We start from the raw sequence: 6,000 nt of genomic DNA, 5'->3' as shown, positions 1-6,000 counted from the left end.
GGTCTCCTGTTGCTCAATGTCTCTCTTAAATTCAGTCAGGGATCAGACAGAAAGCCCCTCTATCTCATCTTTAAAAAAAAATGTGACTATTGAATGATACAGAACAGAGGAAAACTATCCGTCTATTTTCAAGTCCTACCTCTGCTCACTGCTCAGATCACAATGGCAGCTCTGGCACAGGATTTATATACAGGAGAATAAATTGCTTTGCATACCAGAACCACACTGTTTTAATTAACAACTACAGCAGCTGCTCTTCTCCATTTTCTACAGACACAGAAAGACAATTTGCATAGAGGAGACACTTTGCATTGGCAGCACATGCTTCAGTGCTCTGGGAGTGTTTATAGCCCTGTGAGTTTAACACTTCATGACTGAGAGCTGCCCTTCATGGCAACAGAACCCACAGTAACAATGACTTTCATCACCATCTTCATCTGGACTCTCCTCATCTTTGTTCAGGGTACAATTTAATACTTAGCTAGTTGTTGTCTTAAGATATTTTTAATTTGTGATGGAAGATGTGGCTGTTAGCGTATTATGTACAAGCTTTAAAGAAATGTAAAAATTGCTAAAATAAATTAAAGCATTCTAGTTCTTGAATTCCTGCATTTTCTGTGTTTTGTCTTGTTTCCAGAATCCAGTGGACAGGTTACTGTGACTCAGACACCAGAAGTAAAATCTGTTCTCTCTGGACAGACAGTCACTGTGAGCTGTAAGACCAGTCCTGCAGTGTATGGTAATAACCGCCTAGCCTGGTACCAACAGAAAGCTGGAGAAGCTCCAAAACTCCTGATCTATGATGCATCTTCCCGTTATACTGGGATCCCAGAGCGTTTCAGTGGCAGTGGATCTGGGACTGACTTCACTCTGACCATCACAGGAGTCCAGGCTGAAGATTCAGCAGATTATTACTGTCAGAGTGTTCACTACATCAGCAGTAAAAATCTGTTCACACAGTGTTACACAGCCATACAAAAACCTCCCTCAGCAGGGCTGCACAGCAACTGCACTGCTGCAGCTGAGACCTACAGTACTGCAGGTACACTTACATATTTATTTTAGTACTACAAGAGACCTTTTCACAAAGTTACAGTATTCAAAGAACTGTGATTAAATTATTTATCTTTTGAATCATTTTGACTGTGAGGCAGGGAAGAGAGATATTGATCACATGTGCCATCTCTGATATCCAAGGGGTTTTATTTTCCTGCACCTGAGAAGTGTCATGTTTGAAATAATAAAGATACAAAAAAACATAGATACAGGAAGAGAAAGAAAAACACAAGTAACACATATATCCAAAATACAATATGATGCTTCATTACTTGAATTAATAGCAAAGGGTGCAAAAGGCAGGATACACTCTGGATGTGAAGCCAGTCCATTGCAGGGCAGACAAACACTCACAGTGGGGTCACAGTGGGGTCAATTTCCTCAGTAGCCAGCTATTCTACCAGCATGTCTTTGGACTGTGGGAGGAGACCAGTGCACCTGGACGAAGCCCACCAAACACAGGGAGAACATGCAAACTCCACACAGTTAGCACCCAGGGAATTGAATCCAGGGTCCCAGCGCTGCCAGGCAGAAATGCCAGAACTCAAGAAATCATTTCTACAAACTGTATTTTTAATCACACTGCTCACAGAATGACACGTGAGCTTAATACCAGATTGTAGTGCTTTTTTTGGAAAAAAACGTTTTGAAAAACCCTATTTTTTATATTTCTTTAAAGTCTTTTTTCTCCTCTGTTTACAGTTGAATACTTCAAAGATACATAGTAAGTGTAAGATTATATCTCCTGGTACTAATGAAACACCACTGGCCTGTTTTAAAGATAGTTGGATTTGGATAGTTTTTATTTCTTAAACTATAGAAGAAACTAAAGAAATTCTCCTTCAGTTTTATCAGCTCAGGAAAACTGTGATGTCTGGGTCTGGCTGCTAGTACAATGTACCAGTTGTCTCTCCTGTCTTCACGGGGGCGCTGTGGAGTTGACTAGTTCTGGTTGCTGTGGAAATGCAGTCAGACAGGAAGCCGGCTTCACCTGTGGATCACCACGTCCTCCCCATCTCCTAGTGAAGCGGGCTGTTTAAGGTCTGACTGAGCTCTGCTCAGGGCTCCAGGTTAGAGCTTCATTTCTGAGCCACTGCCTTGTTCCTGGCTGTGTCTGTGTTTCTCCTTGGACTATTGACCCGATTTGTCTCAACTCTGGCTTTGCATTTTCCTTGAGTTTCACTTAACTGTGTACCTGGGTTGCTTCTGTAGTCCTAAACCATCAGATGTTTCCTTGTTCCTTTTATGTGTCTCTCCAGCTCAGAGCTGGAATTGTCTCCTAACTTCAGTTCTGGACTGTGCTTTGCCTGTTTGCTGCTCCTGCCTGCTGCTCACCAGCTGACCTGTTCCAGCTCTAGGGTTCATCTTATGACCTATAGACCACTGTTACAGTTCCATCTTTAACAGCCTCATTGCACCCATAGGTCTTGTTTCTCTTTGCCTGGATTCCATGTCATAGTTATGGGACCCTCATATAAATCAGATTTAACCCCCCTCTCTCCCTGCACAAGGAAGAGGCCCTGCGGAGTGTCCACTACCACAGCTGGACTGAACTCTTCCTGCTCTTAAAGGAGCAATTCTGGGAGAAGGAAGGGATCCACAGGGGCAAGTCCGTCATTCTCACATTTCCCTGGGTATGAAAATAAATCAGAGCAGTGGCTCCCAGCTCTGGGGCTGCAGGAACACAGCCTGCTGGTTTTCATTCCAGCTGAGCTCTGCACCTCCAGTGCGTGTTCATAACCACAGATATTATTGCTTGTTCAGATTTTTATCAGACTTCAGTTGTGCAGCGTCAGCACGTAGGTCTTAAGGCGGCCTGCCCTCAATTTGCCAACTGTTAATTCTGATTGAACAGCTCTTACTAGTTGATCATTTAAAGATGAACAGACAGGTGGGAGTGATGTGGTATCAGACATACCTATAGAGGGAGTGACCCTATATCTGACACGCCTACTTTAGGGAGGGGCACTATTAGAAAAATGCCCACAATTGGGATGACATTTTTGAACACACCAACTTTGGAGATGGACAAGGTATCAGACATGCCCACAAAAGGATTCCCCTACTGCAGATCCAATAGGTTACATTTCAGGTGCCACAGTGAAACTCCAAAACACATACAGATCTGTAATCTATTACAAATCTCTATAATGACATGTGACCTTTTTGGAACAGAAAGCAAATTTACAAATCTCATTGTATTTGAGAAGGAATGACTACAGAAAATTCCTTCCTGGGGAGAAACTCTCCTAAATCTAGAAAGCTGTTAGGCATTGCTGACCAGTTGTGAATATCCTAACCTCATTTCAGCAGAAAATGTGGAATCCCTCTCTATAAAAATGATATTGAATTTCTTCTATATTATCATGTGGTTGTTTCATAGCATTCACTATAGAAGATCCTCTATTATTATAGTACTGTAGATATGTTCATGAAAATCTGCAAATATTATAGAGAGGAGCCAAAGACATGCTATTTCTATGCAATTTCATTCTCAAATGTTGTAGTAGCCGGTTATAGAGATTGCAGGAGCTACAGTACATCTCTTTTTTTAATATGATTATATCTTGCTTGAAACCAGGATGATACTTGATTTTAATGTGGACAACTAAGGAGTTGCTTCAAGGGGAAGAGCATGGAAAAGAAATCACTAAAAGCAGGAAACACAACTGGAGCTAAGGGGGGCTTTTTGGCTCTCAGATGTTTTTCAAGGTTTTGGATTTCCGGAGATGGAAAAATGTATTGAGCTTAGGAAAATATACATAAAGTGTCACAGTTGACATCCCTCCTCTAGAGGGCACTCCACTACTCTCTTGTCATTAATTCAGTGTGATTGTTTGTATGTTCTCCAGGGCTTGGGGCTCAGCACTGGACTGTGGATATCTAGAGGCTTGGTTATTACCAGGCTATGGCTTGCCTGAGGGCTTCATCCCTGACATCCCCGATCTCTGAGCCCGGTGCCTGGAGGATCCCTTGATGTTCCTGTGTTTGTGCTCCCCCTTCCCGGGGATTTGACCCTTGTCCTTGTCTCTGGATGGATCTCCAATATCAAAGTTTTGGACTGTGCCCTGACCTATGTGTGGACCTGCTTGACTTGGTTGCCTTTGATTGTTCCCTTGTGCACCTGTTCATGTACTGTCACTGTTCAATAGTATCACCAATAAACCCTGTTTATCTTCGCTGAAGTCCACCTCCTGTCTCTTCCGGATTCTATTGCCTCACATAGGCTCTTACAACAAACCTGGGATGGATTGCTGAACCACAACCATGACATAAAGTACATTCACAAAACAAAAAAGGCAGGTTTTGCTTTCTCAAGCTCTTTCTGCAAGGGTTCTGCTCCAGTTAGCCAACCTTGTTGTTCTTTAAGAACACCATCCCCTTGTCCAGTTTGTGACAGTAAAGTCACTCTGGTGAAATATTGTACAAAACATGTTGAATGAAGTCAAATGCACTGCAGACATTATTCACAGTGAAAACAGAACATAGGAGAGGAATCAAGACTGATTGAAAATTTAACATCTTGAAAGGATCTAAGTTTATCAGATACCTGATTTCAATACCTGGATCAAGGTTGGATTTGGGGAAAGCAATAGGAGTGGAAAGAGCTTATATATGATCAAGAACATGAGGTATCACTTTACACACAGAAATGTAGATGCTTGGAACAAGCTGTCACACCTGTGATATAGAAGGTGATTCCATTCAAGAAGAGACAGGATGAGCACCTTTGATCATCAATAATCACCAATTAACTCAGCTGTTGCATCTAGGGCAGCCCATTGATCCAGCCTAGTGTTTTACTGGAGCAAATTAGATGAAGTTCATTCTAAAAGGACACAACAGCAGTGGTCTAGCTGGAATTTGAACCCACAGCCTTCTAATTAGGTGATTAAAACCAAGAAAGCAAGATGGGCCCACTAGCCTCCTCATTTGTAAACTTTCTTGTGTCTCTGAATAGATTGTACCTGCTTTAATCATTTAATCTAAGGAGTCAAGAGAGGCATAAATTCCATTTTGAAACACAATGGATAGGAATGCTTTTTCATGCTGCGTTTTCAGGTGAAAAGACAAGTATGTATAGAGTAAGTATGTACAGTATCTATGTAGAAGAGGTTCCAATTAATGTATTTTCATTGAAAACAAGACTTTGGTGCCACCAGAGGGCACACTCCTCCAGAGTTTCTCCCTGAAGTCAGAGATCAATGTCAAAGTCTCTCTCTCCAGCCTTACACACAAAGTGCTGGAATTAAGGAGGGACTTGTGTTGCTGAACATTAAGAAGAAATTAACTTATGTCTGAACACACAGAGCCAAGTGCTTCTGTAACCAGATTCTCCACACTCCACTCCATTCCAGCTGTGTTGAGTGGAATAAGGGCTCAGCTGATTGTCTCATCCTCTGCTCCTAATAAAGCTGTCTAGCTTTATAAGTCTAGTCCTGCTGTCCTGGGAGTGTTCATGCTAAACTGCTCATCTTGCTCTGTCACAACACACACAACTGAGCCTGTGTTTCCAGCACTGACTGGCTACAAGTGCTGCTGAACCCAGGAAGACAATTTGCATAGAAGAGACACTTTGCATTGGCAGCACATGCTTCAGTGCTCTGGGAGTGTTTATAGCCCTGTGAGTTTAACACTTAATGACTGAGAGCTGCCCTTCATGTCAACAGAACCTACAGCAACAATGACCTTCATCACCATCTTCATCTGGACTCTCCTCATTTCTGTTCAGGGTATAATTTAACACTCCTCTAGGTTTTAAATTAAACATATTTTTTTAATGTCTTTGAAGTATATAGCTTTTAGAATATAATGTAAACAAACTTTACAGAAAAGTGTAAAATAGCTAAAAGAAATTAAATCACTCATCATTAAATTCCTGCATTTACTGTGTTTTGTCTTGTTTGCAGAATCCAGTGGACAGATTACTGTGACTCAGACTCC

Source organism: Atractosteus spatula, chromosome 24 (genome assembly GCF_055471065.1).
Source record: "Atractosteus spatula isolate fAtrSpa1 chromosome 24, fAtrSpa1.hap1, whole genome shotgun sequence".
Classification (NCBI taxonomy): domain Eukaryota; kingdom Metazoa; phylum Chordata; class Actinopteri; order Semionotiformes; family Lepisosteidae; genus Atractosteus; species Atractosteus spatula.
This window is presented reverse-complemented; position numbering follows the sequence as displayed.